Raw genomic sequence first — 18725 nt, forward strand, 5'->3', positions numbered from 1 at the left:
CTCTAGCTTTTCATACTTTCATCAGCAAAATAAAGATAAATAATACCCAGCCTGCCTGGCAGAGATTTGGTGAAAAAAAGCACTTTATACAGTCTTCTATAAATGTAGACAATTATTTTCATTAGATGTGGGCTATTTTATGTCTGGAACATCTTTAAAGTGCTTCATTTTACCCCTTCTGAATCATGAATCAGAGGCACAGAATCTAAAATTAGGGCTCTCATTTCTAGTCTCCAATCCAACAGTGACACCTATGATTTGGGGCACTTATTACCTCTTCAGAAAGACAGAATTAGTTACACTCGACTTCATCTGATCTTTAGTCATAAGTGGTTTGCTAATTAATTATTTATTAATGCTGCTGCAAGGAAAGAGAATTAGACTGCTCTGGACTTATACATTTCACAATGAGGATGTTTTTCTTTTGTTTTCCAATGTTGAGGGGGGAGGATGATGTTAAAACTAGCTCAGCTGATGATTCCCCAGTGCTCCCATATTCTAATGGTTTTTTCTAATTAACTATATCTGGTCATCAATTTGTGTTGTTACTACATTTAAAAAGGTATCTTCTGGCTTTTGGGATATGTTTCTGTGGACCCATATTTATGCCATGCTAGTTTTGGGGATTGCAAGGTCCACATGTATTAGATTCATGGCTTAAAAAACGTCTTAATACAGCTTTTGTAGGAAAATTGAGTTTGCTAGGATATTAATGTACTCTTCTAGGCAAGACAAATTAAATTCTTTGCTCAAGATATGGACCACAAATCTGATATTTTGAAGGCAAGTACATGACTGGAGACTCCCTGGGCTCTTAGTCTAACTAATGGGACACCTCAGATTTCACCAGCCTTTTCTCCAGCCTCCAACCTACTCTACCCTTTCAAATCCCCACTGCATTTGCTCATATCCATTATAAAAAAATTTTAATTTACTTTAACCGGGACTACATTTAATAAGTGCTGTTTCAGACTGGAAATGGGACTATTATAGTGATGGACTTCTCTTCCCAGTTTATTAAAGGAATCTGTTTTATAGACCTGATTCTCTTCAACTTCTTATAATGCATGAAATAACAAATACTATTTGGTTTAGTCTGATGCAAATGATGGCAGAACACACAATAATAGCCAACTTTTAATGAGAATACTTTAGGATTTTGACCTGCCAGATACAAAAGAATTTATCTGTGATGGTGGTGAAAGCAAATTACTCCTAGCATTATGCTGTTTAAGGCTTGTCGCAATATTCCCAGGGCTGCAAGCTAAGCCTGCCTCTTACGTTAGAGCTGGAGCCAACTCCATAACTTTTGCTATTAGTTGCTAAGAAACAAATTATAATTGTAGCTCAAATCTTTTGCTATGTTCCCCACTTAATACCCCCAAGTACATTCATTTCCTTCCAATGAGTAAATGATCAACAAAGTAATTCTTTTAAGTATAATTAATAATAATAATAAAACTTTCAGAAAGCCACCCATGTTTGCATGGTTTTCATCTTTTTAAAAATTGGAATAAATTAGCAAAAATTGGTGAGCTGACAAGCGTTTGTCATACGTAAATTAGTTCCCATCTTTATGTTTGGAATAGTGGTCTAAGAGGGTCTCCGATTCAAAGTTAGGGAGATCTGGGTTCAAATTCCATTTTAGTACTTCCTACCTTAAGCTTATAAACACAAGTCACTTTAAGTCTCTAAACTTCAATTTTCTCATGTATAAAATGGGGATAATAATGTCTGTAATATTTATCTTAACTTTTGCCAATTACTTAGTTTTCTCATCTGTAAAGTAAAGAATTTCAACCAAATGATCTTGTCTGTGTATCCATTACCCAAGTCTCAGTGCTTTTATGAGACTTGAATAATAGATAGATAGACAGGCAGGCAGACAAGCAGATAGATAGATAGATAGACAGACAGACAGACAGACAGACACTTTCTAAATGTCAGAGCATTATATAAATGCCAACAATTACTGCTATACTTGGGGCAACAATGGAATGGATAGAATGTAGGATTTTGTATCTGGAATATGGGTCCATTGATGATATAATGTAAAATCCTTGAAAGTAGAGTTTGTTGGAATAAATACTTGCTGATTAATTAATTTTCTCATGTTCCTACCACTTATAAGCTGTGTGACCTTACTCACTGAACATCCATATGCCTCAAACAATTCATCCATTAAGTCATATACAGATAATTGTGATCTGGATTAGTAAATAAATTTTAGAAGTTCCCTGCATTGTTCAAGCAAATAAATAAAATTTAGAAGTTCCCTGCCTTGTTAAGATTGCAGGATTTAATGGGTAGGTTTTTAAAAAGTAATTAATTTAGACTCCTCAGAATTCCATCAGCTAAAGGGGAAACATAGACATGAATTCTGCTGCTCAATTGGAAAGCTACATTATGGTCCATTGTCCCCACAAGTTAGGATGGTACACCTTAGTAAATGTATTCCCTGTTATTCATAAAAACTCTCATGAAATAATAGCTAACAGGCTAGGAAAGGAACATATTCCCTTTAATTAGTACAACATTAACTCTCAACATGCATTACCAAAATACACAGTAACTTGTTCAACTCCTTAATTTATTCATTTCTTTGAAGGGTCTACTGACTATTATTACCTCATGATTAAATATGAGAAAGTGGAGTTTTCTAGTAATGGGGAGCCTCACAAATCCCACCAATTTAAATAGTCCACATGTGGCTTAAACCTCTTAAGCCTAAAGAAATGTTAGGGCATAGATCTCTTACTTTTGGAAGCAACAGTACTCTAACAGGACTCAGAGTAAACCTAATTACCACATAAATTTACATCCCAAAGGCCAAATGGATATGTAGCTCATTAAATATATTTAGTTTACTTGTATAAAATACCCAATTTCCACTAGTTCTGCCTTTTTTAAAACCAGTTTTGTTATTTCATCAGTGTAGAGAATCCTCGGCCAATAGAAATAAGCTTCTTCTCTGTAATTTGTAACTACCTTCCTTGTCCATCAAAAGGTCAAAAAGCCTTGGCCAGCATCAAACAATAAGAATGTCTCAATGATAGATTTGAATCCAACTAATTCCTAATTTCTAATTTCCTAATTTCAATTCCTAATTTCCTAATTTCAAAGCTAATTCTCAATCTATTTTACCCCACTCTCCCCTCCATTCCTATTTTGTTTTGTCTTGTTTTGTTTTGTTGTTTTGTGTAGTAGTCACTATTATTATCCCCATTTCAGAGATGAGGAAATTTGAGCAGAGAGGAGTTAAATTAATTCTTTGAGATTATGTAACTAAGTGTCTGAAGTAACCTTTGAACACAGGTCTTCTAAATTCTGTATTCTATCCATTATATCATTTTAACAGCACGAAGTATACAAAGGAAAAAATGAGGTGTCTGCCTTCAGAGTTTTCATTTTATAGATGAAGCAACATGTACACAGATAAGTATTTCAAAATGTAGACAAAATAGAGTTGAAGTGGAGTCTCAGGAAAGGCTTCTTATGGGAGGTAACTCTGAAGTTCAGTTTTGAAGGAGAGGTAAATAGGAAGGGCTTTATAAACAATTCATTTTTTTTTAATATATACAATGGATTTATTTAAAGAATAAAGCATACAGAGACTACTTTCCTCTGAGACTCTCCTATAGAGGATTGTATTCACTTTTACTGCAAAGAACCTGTATGGTTACTGTGACTTATAGTACTACCCCAAATCAGCAAGGGAAAAAAAAATACTAAAGTCATGTTGATGGTCTACCATCACTTTTGCTTCCTATTCCCTAAATAAGGTAATTCTTTCCCAGAATGCTGTTCTTAGCTGTTTTACTGTGGCCCACGGTTAAGCTTTCCTCCAGGAGATAGTTTATATCAGTATTCCTCATCTAACAGTTTTATAACTGGTACATCTCTCTGGGCTATTTAAACCACTGTCTTATATCTGGACCTCATAGACATATCATCAGTATAAAGGTAGCTGCAGAAACATGTCGTTCTTACTCTGCTTTAATGATTCTGTTTTCTATTTCTGTTGACTCATGGTGAGTTCACAGCCCTTACCCTACCTTTACTGTTAGGAATGGTCACTTGGACTCCTACTCACATTACTTCCTCCCATTGCAGTTTTTCAAGCTTAGAAAAGCATTTCAAGACTTTATTTTTATTTGCTTTTCTATTTCTTATCTTCCTCTAAGGCTAGTGATATAGGTTTTATGCAAATTTCTCTGAGTTTCTCCTCAAAGATCTTCCATCAAGGAAGTGGGATAGAAGAAAGCAGTTCCCAGAGGCTCTGCAAGAGATGATCAACAATTTGTGTCCTTGCTACATAATTTTTTTTAATTGCCTAAAGTCAAAGCTAAATTCAGTTCAGCAAACATATGCTTAAATGCTTACCGTGGTATTAGAAGGCAAATGACTATAATAATACAAAATGAATCAGTTCTCCAAAATACCTTAACTGTCAAAGTGTTTTCACAATCTATAAATGATAGTCATATTAAATTGTATTGAGGGGAAGATGTTACACAGTGAAAACAGTACAAAATACAATTAAGTACTTTTGCTGAACTTCTCTGCCTCCATTTCCTCTTCTATAAAATAAGGTTATACTAAATGTCTGCTAATGTCCCTTCTAGATATAAATCTAGATAAATCTGTATACAGCTTTATCTGATCATTTTTCTAGTTGGGGGAAAGCTGCATGAAATATCTTCAAATTGAAGTTTAAAGACAAATTTAGGTGAGAAGAAGAAGCCTCATTATGTCATTCTATGTACAGGAAAGACAGACCATGAGAAAACAATTCCTGTGAGCAGAGATCCAGAGAAGCTAGACTGCCACTGCATAGGATTGTCACCTTAGGAAGGGAGAAGAAGGAGAATGATAGTCAATCTGGTTTGAGTACACCCATGGTATATTTAGAAGCAGCATATTACTTGAATTGATTATTATTGCTAACAAGGCCCCAAATCCCAATTTTACTACACCAATGAAAGCATGTTGTTAGTGCTCTTTACATTTTGGTGGTTAAAGACAAAGGCATAGTTGCCCCTTCCTAGTTACAGTTCTGATTCTATAATACATTTAGGATCCTTCTAGTCTCCTAATGCCCCATTTAGGTTTTTAATGACATTATTTGCAGTTTCCAAAGGTTCTGACTTATACCCAAAGAATTAATTTAAGTTCAATGGCAATTTGGAGCCATTTATAGGAAGGCCTGATACAGCATCGTGATAATCAAAAGATTCATTGTTATGGGCCAGATTATAGACTAAGAGTCAATGTTTAAGCTGATTGAAAAGAGATTTGATGTTTACTCCATGTAGAAATTCACTTCTCAATGAACAACTCCTTTTCTCTACCTCCTAGTTTAGTAATAAACTGTTAAAAAAAAAAAAAAAAAAGATGCATCCATCCCTGAAGGCTGAGGTTAGAGCTATGCAGCTGATCCTTGTAAATACTTTTGAAGAATACAATTCTGTGGACAAAGATTGACGTTACATCACTTGTTCATTTTTTTCTGGATTGTCCCAACTTTGTGTATCCAGTGGCTCTTAACCATATCCTGGAAAAGAACTTAAAACACATTCAGCCTGACTTTCTGATTTAATAAATGAAGAAACTGAGATTTAATGAAATATAAATGTGTTCAAGGTCACACCACTAACTAGTTAATGATAGAAATTCAGCAACAAGAAAACTGGTTTTGTGATCATTTCATGAAATGATTTTAAAACATCTTTTAAGTATGGTATGAGTAGTAAGGTTTGACAAAATCCAGCAAATGGCAAATAAAAAAGAGCATATGGTAGAGCAAATTGGAATTAAATTCTAGCAGCAGCAAACTATAGATAGAATGGAGACAGGAAATAAAATGGAGGCAAGATTAGTGAAGAGAGCGTTATGATAGTAGAGCTTAGATCTAATGAAGATCTAAATTATATTTGAAAAATGTTTTCGAAATAATGGAGACTGATCAGCTATTTGGAGTGCAGGACTTAAGAAAGAAGCATGATAGCTGGAAAGATGGTGTTCAGAAAGGAAGAAGAACCTGGAAATGCAAAGTTGTGGAAAGCATGGAAATGCATATATACAGTGGAAAGAATCAGAGGACTTTGGAATCCAAAGACCTGGGTTTGAAGCCCAGCTCAATTATTTACTATCTGTGTATCTTTGGGCAATTCACAATTTCTCTGAACTCAGTTCCTCATAAATAAAATGAAGGGTCTTATTCATTTTTCCCCCATCTTTAAATATATGATCCAATTATCCAAGAGAGCAAGGCATCATTTGAATGGAATATACAGTCAGTAATATCTAGTTCTGCATAGAGATTAAAACAGGTAAGAGCAGAAATAAAGTCAATGGGTTTTTCAGTCAGGTGGTCATTAATGGCCTCAGAAAGAGTTCTTTTAACAGAGTGGTATACTGGTTGAATTAAGTGATCAGCAAACAGACAAAGATAACAAAATATAGAAATAATTGAGGTTGCAGGGGCTGTGGGAAGATAGATACAGTGTTTAGTAGAGCCATCCCACTTTTGGTCATATAACCCTAGGAAATCTTGGTTTTCACCAAACTATTTATATCAACATTATTTGTAGTAGTAAATAACTGAAAATTAAATGAATATCCATTGAGGGGACAATGGCAGAATAAATAGTAGCATATTCAAATAATGAGATATTGTTATTCTGTAAGAAACAATGAATATGAGAATCATGGAAAAATTAGATGGATAGATGCTTATTGAAATAAGCAGAAGCAAAAGAACAATATACACAATCATTACAATAATGTAAATAGACATTAAAACTAAGCAGAATGATGAATAACTGTAATGACCAATCAGCCCCAGATTTAAGATCTCCTTCCCATCTCCCTATTTCTAGTAGAAAAATTGCACAGTAATGGTATAGAATATCACATACATGGATCAGATTTAGTTGGTGTTGTTTAACTATGCTCTGTAACAATAGAAGAATCAATAGAAGCGAAGGGTTATTTCTAGGAGGAAAGAGATGGCCATAATGTAAAACCAGATGACATCAATAAATTTTTTAAAGAGAAAATAAAGTGGTAAGGGACTCAGGGCTAAAAGTATATGTTTCATTTGCTTTAGAAATTTGTTATTGAAGAAGAGGCAAGAATTAGTAGGGTAGCTTAAGATAGTAAGAGAATTAAGGGAATCTCATTTTACAGAATAGAAGAGATATATACATATGTGCAAGCTAACAAAGAGTCAAGAGAGACTGAAAGTTTGTGAGAAAGAAAGGGGATGACTAATAGATCAAGGTCTTAAAGCAACTAAAGACATTAGATTGAAAAACAGGGAGAGGGATTAGTTTTAGCAGAAAAGAAAATAGAAAGAAAGGAATAGCAAGGACCTAAAAAGTTCAGAAAAATAAAATGAGGAGAGAGGGGAGTTCTCATCCTATGGCCTCAATATTTTCTGTAACACAGAAGCACAAAGGTGAACAGCTGAAAGTAAAGAGAGCCAGATACTATTGGGGCCTTGAGGAAATAAAAGAAGATTTCAAACAGTCATTGTAGTGAAGGAGATTAAGAGTTAGTGAGAAATGAATAAAAGAATTTCTAGGTAGCAGGGAAGACCCAGTGGAGGTTATATTTTATAAATATGCAGTGAGAAATTCAGTGAGAAATAAAAGTAGAGTAACTTTTCACATAACTCTGCTCAGTAGCTGCCCTTTTTCTACCACTCAAAAAATGAAACTATTGAGATCTGCACACCATCAGCTGTAAAAACCAAATACTTAAGCTAACATAGTCTTGAAGTCTTATCATTTCAAAGTAGAAAGATGTTTCTCATATTTCTTAAAAGAAGCATAATCAGTCTTAATGCTTTGCCTACTGTGATGATTGGCAATTTCTGTATGCAGAATAATCATGTGACTCACGTGTCAAGCAAAATGTCCACCTTTAGTCCTTCTCACCTTTGCAATTTGGATATTGTATCGAAGTGAGGCTCTTCCATGTAATAAATGCAAGCACTCCCATGATATCTCTGACCTCTTCTAATCAGTTTGTTGAAGTGTGAACTATCTGGAACAGTAATTATAAGCTGCACAGCAAATTTTTCTGGTTGAATATTGAAAGCCATATGACTTTGGTCCTTTTTCTAAATTAAATCATCTTTTAAAATTCTCTAGTTGTAAAGAGTACATTGTGAAATTAAAGATAGAAAAGTCTCAGCTTAAGCCAGATATACTGCGAGTATGAGTTCTTCAGCACGGCTCTGCTCCAGGGTGCTTATCCCTGACTCAAATCCTGAGCTTTGGACCATGTACAGTTCTGAGATGCTTGGATACACATCAATAATCTTAGTTATTATTGAACAAGAATAAGAAATATAAAGGAACAAATAATATTCATATTTCTCTGTGTGTTAAAGTTAAAGTGTGTCAAACTTTGAACTCAAGACTCGGAAACTGTGTCCCTTTAAAACAGATTCATTCTTGATATTTAAAGATTTTTCGTTTGATCACCATAAACTATTTGCTAGTGCTCTTAATCAGCCAATGTGACATTTAATGAATGCCTTTTACTGGGTCTTCTCTCCATTTACTTAGTGGGACATTAAAATTTTCTCACTTTTTTCTCCTCACACATTTTATAGTATTTATAATACATGATCATATATATAAATCCATAATTAGTTATATAATTATATGTAAATCCATAGGAAAGGTCAATATGTTCTTACCTATTTATGAGGGCACAGTGTAGCCTTCTGGGGATACATGTATCTGTAAAATTTCTTCAACTTAGCCTTTAAAACTTTGGTTGATTTATTTACATTGAAACCTTCTTGGATATGTATAACATTGTACCATATATTACATTTTAATTGTTTGTAGCTTATAATTCTCTCTTGCGTTCCCCAATAGCAATTTCAAGAAACTTAAGGTTGTTAGGATCCAAATCTAAGTTGCTGTTCTTTGGAGGAAAGAAAATTTTCAGAAGAAAATTATGTAGCATAGAAAAAAGGAACCAGATCTGGGTTTTCAATGCTGTAGGTAGCTAATAGATGATAAAACTACTTCTGTCAAACTACTTTGTGACCTTTTTGACAATTTACAGGTTTAAAGAATTAACCTGAAACCTAAGAAGTTCAGTAATTTGCCTAGATCTCACAGACAGGATATGTTAAAAGTGAGATCTGAAACCAGAGCTTCCTAAGGCCAGCTTTATTCCACTCTGCCTGCCATTTATGGCACACTAAAAATAATAATGGTAACTGACAAAACTGATCTTTGGTGGGACTTGAAAATTTGTTAGCTTTTATATAATCATTATCTCATTGGAAGTTTATTACAACCCTATGAAGTAGGTCATCCATTTATTGGTACATATGTTTTGCAAATGAGAAAATTAAAATTCAGATGTTAAGTGACTTGTCTAAGATCATTCTGCTGCAAATATGAAAGGCAAGATATCCTCTATGTAATGCTGCTATTCATATATAATTGCATTATATATGGGATTTAGTGTTCTATTTTATACTATAGAATACTAATTTAGTATTCTATTCAGTGAGACAATGTGGTATATTGGGTGGAGGGGAAAGAAGAAGAGCTGGATTTGAGTCTTGGCCTTATGTGACCACGAATAATTCATTTTAGCCACTTTAATCCTCAGTTTCATCAATAGTAAAGTGTGGCTATTAATATTAGCACTTACCATTCTCAGAACTGTTATAAGAAAAACATTCTGTAATCTATGAAGAGAAATGTAAATCATTCTTGTTAGTCCCAGACTTCTATTTTGCTCTGTGCAATTAATAATATTATTGAAGCTCTCTGGACCTTCATTTGGCACTGTCATTTGAAAACTAAGGTAACTGGATTCTATTATTTGCAAGCTTATTTTTGTCGATAACATTTTGAGAATCATAAGATTATAGATTTAGAACTCAAAGAGACCTTAGAGGTCATTGACTCCATTCACCTTATTTACAAATTAGAAATCTGAGGCCCTTAGAGGACCACATAGTTATTAAATGGCAAAGCCAACATCAAGTTCAGGTTTTGTGCATCCACAGTCAGTATACTTTTCACTCTAATCAAATTTGCAATAAGGATTGTGTAGTGTAGCGAAAAGAATCATTGGATTCCAAGGACCTAAGTTTGAATTCAATTTTGTGACTTTGGAATTATTTTAGAATATTTTATAAATTTATTTATAATACTTTGTATTTAATTATCTGGAGAAATATTGTTTTCCTCAAATGCCTTGAAGAAAAAGACTTTTTCTTTTTGTATTCCTAATTTCTAGTAATTAGGAGGTGATTAATAAGTGCTTCAATAATTGTATAGCCAAGTTGTTGTATGTTCCTGTTTGCCTTTTTTTTTTTTTTTTTTTTTTTGTAAAATTAGAAGATACTATCCTGTCTCCCATCCAGATAAAAACCCTATGGGGTCGATGAAATAGATAGTTCATGCATCAACATTGAATTTATGTAATAGAACAAACCATACAAAAATGGCTCCAAAGAGAGAACATCACCAGAATAGTTGAGAATATTTATGACAGTGCCAACTGAAGCCCCCTGTGGTTGGTGCCACATTGAGGCAGGGGAAGATGCTCCCAAGTTTGTCTTTTTTGTTGTCATACCTAAATCTGTAAGCTTGAGCTGCCTCCATCCATGTCAGCCCACACAATTCACGTGGTCCGTCAGTCTGTTCTTCCTTCCACAGTCCTGGTTTCCCCCTCTCCGCCTCCTGCTGCTTGCATGGCTCAACTCATGACCCTTAGGCTAATCACAGTGATGACAGATGGATAATATCCCGGTTCCCCACTGCCACCTGCATAGCTACAGTAAGTCCTGGGAATCATCAGCACTCATGTAATCTGTCTTATTCAAGACTAACAAATGTACACAATAAATGAAGAGAGAGGTCTATTAGTTCCAATTCAAGGAAAAGAGGCTTGACCTGCAAAAAAGTGCCCTTGTGCTCATAATTTCCTGTATTTAAAAAATATCTATATATATTAGAGGTTTCACTTCTAAGTACAAGTGAAATATTTTGTCGGCATGCATTGTTGAACTGATCAGTGACAGCTTTTTAGGGGAGTAAAATCTGGTTTAATACTAAGCAAAAAAAGAAAATATTATTGTAACTTTGTTGTACTCTGACCTCAATAATTCAATTGGATGATTCCATTTTTTTTTTATTTAGAGGTTTGTCTTTCTCCTAGCACTCATGCATGTAAGACTGTGTTAGCAGTTGCCATTGCAATAGAATCTTTCTTGAATATTATATACAGTTCAGATGTTGACAAGTTGAAAAGACTGAATAAACAAACGAAACAGAAGCATTTGAAAAAAATATGGATCAAGAGTCTTTAACTTTTTTTGTTATGTACTCTCTGGCAATCTATGAAGCATATGGAGCCATTCTCTGAATAATAATATTAATACATGAATTAAATAGGTAGGATTATTAAGGCAACATTCAAATATAGTTAATGAATTATATTTTTTAAGTTTGTCACTGCAGATTAAAAAACCTGGTTTAAAGGAAAGATTGTATCTCATCTCTTTCTGAAGGATTAGTATATTAAAGTTATGAGTTTGTTTTTTTTCTTTTTTTAACATCATGATGGAATAGACAGAAAAGAGACATCTTATCAGTGGTCATCTTCTCCTTAAAAGGGGCTGCCTTTCTGATTGTCATAACTGGGTCTCTGCACTGAGGACTAAAATTGCATGAACAGAGTTTACTCTATATTTGGCATTCATTTCAAATCTAACCAAAGTCTTCTTAAGATAGAAGTTTAATAAACTGAACAAAATCATTAGAGAAGGTAAGATCTTCTGTGGAGATCATTTCAAAAGAATGGATTTACCTGAGGGATGATTAGAGAATGATCTTGTCTAAACACAAAGATCAAGATTAGGAGATAGAGAAATCAATTTCAAGTTGCCAATGGGATTGGAGGTGGCAAAGAGCCTGTTATTTTAATGAGAATCAAGTCCAACTGAAAGTGGGTCTCTAAAATTGCAAATAGTCCAGTACCTACCATCTAAAGGATTACTGGTCAGAGAGGCAGCTAGGGGTGCAATGGATAGAGCACTACCCCTGAAGTCAGGAGGACCTGAGTTCAAATCTGGCTTCAGACCCTTAACATTTCCCAGCTGTGTGACCCTGGGCAAGTCACTTAACCCCAATTGCCTCAGGGGGAAAAAAGAATTGCTGGTCAGATAATAAAGAAAAAGATATATTTAGAGTTATTGAGTCACAAAAATTAAGAGTTGAAGAACATTCAGAACCAATCAGGGTTAACCATGACTATCAAAGCAACTCATCCAATGTTGTGAACATCAGAGGGGCTAGATTCAAATCCCAATCATACCCCCTTTGTAGCCTTCAGCAAATAACTACATTTTTCTGGCTTTCACTTTTTTTCACATGTAAAACTAAGGGATTGTACTAGATAATAAGCCTTCCAGCTAATCTAAATCTACATCTTGAAACTGAGAAAAAATTGAATAGACATTAAAATACCTCTACCTTCTTTTTCTTCACTTATTAACTTGATAATCATTAACTGTAAAGAAACAGGTGCTAAGCCTTCCTTTTTATTTTTATTCTTTATTCAATCAAAGTGTACTACCTTTCCTCCAGTCCTTCTCTTTGTATTCATTTTCTCTCCCAAGCATCCAGAGTATCTGTAGTGTCTTCTACATTCTGAAGACATAAAAGATGGGAGACAACTTTCCTCCTGTATAGACATCTGCCTGACAGCCCTCAATGTTTTTCATATCCATAATTGCCAAGGGAAATAATTGGCCACTGACTATCCTCTTATGATCTTTTTGCAAATCTGTCCTGATTTTTCGCTTTGTTTTAAGGGCATGAGACATGATAGGCACCCTGAAATCACCAACTAATCACAAAAGTTCAAGTGGGTGTTGGAAAATGGGGAAAGCAGTCAAGGTAGTCAAGTGGAAGCAGATTTTTGAAATGTTAATTTTGGTGTAGTCTTCTTGTATGTGAGGCACCAACCTACACATTTCTCTGCATAATGAGATTCAGGATTATTTAACCCAATGGAATAGGTAAGAATTGATGGGATATTCATTACCCTTTAGTAGCCTAATAAAATGAAATTTTTAAAAGGGAAAAAAAAATCTTATTGTGGTGGTAATTAATGACATAGCTAATTAACCTACCACATGATACTGTTTTTATTGGCAGCTACACACATACATGATTCAAATTTTGGAACATTTGAAAAATCAGACCTTTCACCACGTAGATGAAGGAAAAATGCAGGACAGGTTGATTCTATTGAAAATGCAAGTAACAGTATTTCATCCTCTTCATGGTCTTTTGGATGGTTACACCATATCTCTTGAAATTCTTTTCCAATTAAATTGTAATCCCATATAAAACTCCTATTCTAAAGGTCAAATTAGAAAGCATTCATCCTAAGACTTGTAAACTATTTTTCAAATCAATGGTTTTAAAAATTATTCATTAGAATACCAACCCTTAAATGAAAACACCATTAAGCCCCACATTAAAAAAGCTTTTGTTCAGAACAAGCTGACAGTTAGTCATCCATGCCACAGTCACCAAAGTCCAGACAGCCGAATTTAATCTTCTCGTATTGGTGAAGGAATGGAATAGAACTTTGTTTTTGGAGAGCCAGCCTGGGTTTTATAAAGACAAGATTTCAAGATATTTGAGTCATAAATATAAGAATATGAATCTTGCATAGTATTTCAAGAGTAGGAGGTTGAGGCTGAGGAAAAGGGTTCTGATCTCATCTGTTCTCAATACCACTTTATTTCTTTCCATGCCATATTGGTATTGGTAGACCCTTAATCCCTAAGAGTGTGGGAATGAGAGTAAATTGCTAATCTGTCTTGTCTAAAATGTATAACTCAGAAATTGGCTAATCAGTGAAATATCAGTAACTCAGAAAAAGAAATATCAAGTCAACTAGTTTTTATTAGACATTTACTATGTGAGTTACTGTACTATGCAATACATACATACATATGTCTAAACATATATATGTATCACACATATATGTTCATACATATATGTGTATACATATATATGAAGAAAGGTAAAAAATAGTTATTTTCCCTCAAGGAGTTTACAATCTAAGAGATGAAACAACATGAAAATGGCTTTGGACAAAAAAATGTATGTATATGCAATCACATATAAATATGCTCTGTGTGTATATGTGTATGTGTGCATATGTATATGTGTACACACACACAGATGAATTTGTATATATTGACTTGAATGGTAAAAGGAGGGGAACACAAAATGTCTCTTGCAGAAAGTAGGATGTTAGCTGAGATTTGAAAGAATCAAAGGGATCAGGAGGCAGAGAGAAGAAATGGACAGCCAGTAATAAGGCCTAGAGTCAGGACGAGGAGTGCTTTGTTCAGGGAACACCAAGAAGTCACAGGATTATAAAGTTCATAGAGGAGATGACTGGAAAGTTAGGAAAGGGGTCCATGTTATGAACGGTTTCTCTCTTTAGAAGAGAAGGAGAGATTAAATCAAATAGTTTTCCAAAACTAAGAGGCTGAGGGTGAGGACAAAGAACTAAATATTAGTAGAGACAGTGGAATATAAGGATGAGAGTAGAATAAAGAATACTGTCTCTTTTTGGTAGAGACATGGTCCACTATGGATATAGAATCATGTGCACAATTACCCAGATAGAGTTAATATATATATATATATATATTAGTTTTACTCAGCTTTTTTTTCTTTTTTACAACACGAAGCTTTTTCAGGGAATGGGGTAGAGAGGAAAGATAACATATGTAGAAATGACTGGTATAAAAATTAGTCAGCAGTAAATATTATTATCATGATGATGATCATTAAAGAAAGCTACCCAATTCTTGGTCTTGCCCTTATTTCTCCTTAAGCTAGACTCAAGCTATCTTTGTGGTTGATTCCAGGTCATATCACGTGAATTAATCTATCTCCTGTGCTGCAGAGAGTAGTAGGAAAATGTATCATGGAAGCAGAATGTAGTAGAAGGTAAACTAGTTGAGGGCAGGGACTGGTTGGCATATGTTTATTGAATTGGGTTTGAGATAAGTTGAAGTTTATAAAACAAACAAGCAGGTTCCTGCTCAGATGTCTGGAGTATGTATAAAGTAGTTCTGTGTACATAAGGGAACTGATGAGAGTGAGGGAGACAAAGGGGAGGAAAAGAGAAAGACAGAGTCAGAGACAAAATGAGAGGGAAAGAGGGAGGGAGAGGGAGGAAAAGAAGAAAAGAAAAAGGAAGGAGGGAGGGAGAGAGGGAGGGAAAGAGAGGGATGGAGAGGGAGAGGGAAGGAGGGAGGAAGAGAGGGGAACAGGGAGGGAGGGAGAAAGAAAGAGAGGAGGGAGGAGAAGAGAAGAGAAGAGAAGAGAAGAGAAGAGAAGAGAAGAGAAGAGAAGAGAAGAGAAGAGAAGAGAAGAGAAGAGAAGAGAAGAGAAGAGAAGAGAAGAGAAGAGAAGAGCATTAGAGAATTGTAAGGTACCTTGAGGCTACATCTGGTCCAGCTCAGTGCTTTCTGGCAGATGAGTGACTAAGCTATCTAGGACAGATGGTTGCTATTCTTTCCTTAGAGATCTCTTGGGAGAGAACCCCCGAACTCCCTTGGAAGGTAGAGTAGCTAACTGGTCAAGCATGGCCAAGTATCCAGGTAAGCCAGCAGCTGTGTGGCCATGCTCCCGACCACCCACTGCCACTCACTCGGGAACTTGCTCCAGTGCTGTCTGAGAGCAGTGTTCTGCTTGAGAGCTCTCCATTTAATGTGAGCAATGAACTGATACGTGAGCGGCTGTATCCAGGAAGCTTTGCTCAACGGGTAGCTGGGCACGCCATCTTTCTCTGGGATTTGGGTCTAATGGGGGAAGCTGGGTAGAGCTGAACTCTGCACCAGTTGAGGGGAAGGAATTCAAACGATTGTCAGTGCGTTTGCCCTTGTCTCTCAGCAAAATGCTATTTATCTAATTTGAAACTAGTGATCTAAGTAGCAGTGGACCTATTTCATTTTAATAATGACTCACCTTTAATAGTCTCTTTAGGATTTGCACAGTGTTGTGTTCTGCTTTGTTTTTCCCCTAACCATAGCACTGTGGGCAAGCATGAGGCATAACAAAGATAAATAGCAATTTCTCCAAGGTCACATTTGTTAAGTAGCAGAGTCTACATTTGAACCCAGAACATCTGATTGTTAATACCGTGCTCTCCTCCCCACCCACCACTGACTTTACACCATTTGGTCCATATGTGAGGATTAAGCGGAGATAGAAAGTCCTTTGAGGGAAAATTGCTCTACAATGAAAAGGCACCTGAGATACAATTTATAATTATAGAGACTTGCTTGTAATACTGCATGTTAAATGATTTTCTGTGCTCACACAGCTCATAGGCAGGATTTGAACCCTGGTCTTTATCACCACAAGGCTAGCTCACTGTCTATAAGACCGTTTTATGTCATTGGCCTTTTTTTTTATTATTGTCGTTAATGTTCTTCTTGTTGTTACAAGGTCTAAAGAAACATTATTTCACTGGTAAAGAGAATTTTAAGTAAAGAAATCTCTAGAGAGAGCTAGATAGTATGGTAGTTCTAATATTATACTTGAATTCCAAAAGTTTGAGTTTGAATTGTAACTCAGACAGAGATTGACTATGTGACCCTGCGCAAGTTATTTAACTTTTTTCAGCCTCAGTTTCTCCATCTGTAAAATTAAACTAACAATAGGACTTTTGGCAAGGTTGCTATGAAAATGAAATGAGATAATATATGTAAACCTTAAAACTTTATATAATGTTAACTATTACCATTATATTACAGATGTGAGCTATTATATTTTTAACAACTTGTGGTCTTAAAGATTTCCCAGTGCTCTGATCAATTAAGTGACTCATCCAAAATCACTAGGGCGGGATTTAGTGCTTGATCCCAATCTTCCTGGTTCTGAGGCTGAAATGGATAATGGTGTGAACAATTTCACATTGGGAAAAAAAATGTTGACTTGTGGAAAACATGTGACAGGAGTTTCTAGGAGAAAATATCCTGAACAATAATAAATATTATTATTATCATCTTTATTCATGCATTCATTTATTTATTTGATTACTTATTTATTTATCTATTCATTCATTCCTTTGTTGTTTGTTTGCTTATTTATTTATTTCCAGGATAGGTTATCCAAAACATACAAAATCCACCCAGGTTAACAGAATGTCATCACTCATCCTGGATACTGACATTGCTCACTGTTTTGAGAGACCTATTCTAAAAAAAATATAAATAGCTGGTTGATGTGAGGATCTTCTTACACAAGTTGCATCTGAATGTATACTTATTTAGATGGTGATTTGACGGAGGAGGCGGGGTGAGAGAAGGACATGGAATGAGAGAAAGATTGGAATGGAAAAGGGTTAACATATGGATGAGGTTCTCTGATGGTGCATCCATCAGTCAACCAAAAGTGCCAAGTCTTTCAGCAAAGGCAGTCACAGAAATTGTCTCACTAAGAGACACCTGTCACAACCAATTCCAATCACTTAATACTTGCTTCTAATATCAAACTGGACGTTGTTCTAAAGTTTGCTAACTTTCAGTGATTTGAGGCTTCTTTGGCTGGCACATTGGTTTCCATGTGGGGGTAATGAGAATAAAGCTTGCAAAAATGAAAGCTTCTATGCTCAGCAGTTTCACGGGGGTGGGAAGGAGAGTGCCTAAGGAGGTGCTGAAGTGGGGAGATTCCTCTGCTGAACAAAGAAATGCAAAGCAGAGCTTAGCTTTCATAAAAGATTGGAGCCTCTTTGTCACATCACCAATGACCTGAGACATGTAACCTCCTTGGGGAAATATTATTGTTTTCATTATGGTTGCTGGGGAGCAGCAAGTTCAGTAGCTGAATTATTTCCACATTATGGTCAATGAGAGGAAGAAAGCAGGCCTTGTTCAGAATGCTGTAAACATGAGGCCGGAGTTCAAATGGAAAAAAAAAAAAAAAAGAAACACAAAAAAATCCCTGGCAATTAGTTGCCTCATAAATGGAAATAGGTTTACACGGTAGAAACAGAGGTCATGCTTTGCAATGTCTGCTCCTGGTCCCACACGCGCCAGAGTTATGAGAAGACCAGTTAATCATCTGATCTTTTTCTAGAACACTTTAATCTCTGTTATTAACCCAGAAGACCCTGTCATGGGAGATCTGCATGCAACTTTTGAGCATTTGCTTAGAGATATTTGCAATGTGACAGTTTTCACATTGAGGATAATCTCGCATCAAGGAAACTGGGTGGTGCAGTGGGTAGAGCACTGGTTCTGACATCAAGAAGAATTGAGTTTAAATTGAGCCTCAGGCACTGTGTGACTCTGGATAAGTCATTTCATTTCTATTTTAAACGTGAGTTTAAAAAAATAGCACCTCCTTCCAAGTGTGGTGTGAAGATAAAATGAGATAATAAATTGTAAAGTGCTTAATACAATGTCTGGTCCTTAGTAGATGATAAGTAAATCCTAGTTATTGTTGTTGTTAGAGTTTTTACCATGTGTAAAGGAGGAAGCAATCTAGGTTTTATAAAATGACTACTAATATTTGCTCTAGTACAATAAAGTTTCTATCAAATTAAAGGTAGAACAGATTTTCATTTTTCAGCTCTTAATCATCGTTTGCATCATTTTATATCTCTTATTTATATTTTCCAAGATCAGAATT

At 35.3% G+C, this 18725-nt stretch overlaps 1 protein-coding gene across 5 annotated transcripts in view; it reads left to right on the top strand.

Annotated features, from left to right (window-relative positions):
• CNTN4 (contactin 4) overlaps positions 1 to 18725 on the top strand; it is a 1178424-nt gene that overhangs the window by 851648 nt on the left and 308051 nt on the right. The gene's annotated exons all lie outside the window — the stretch shown is intronic.

The sequence above is a fragment of the Sarcophilus harrisii genome, chromosome 1, assembly GCF_902635505.1.
Source record: "Sarcophilus harrisii chromosome 1, mSarHar1.11, whole genome shotgun sequence".
In the NCBI taxonomy this organism is placed as follows: domain Eukaryota; kingdom Metazoa; phylum Chordata; class Mammalia; order Dasyuromorphia; family Dasyuridae; genus Sarcophilus; species Sarcophilus harrisii.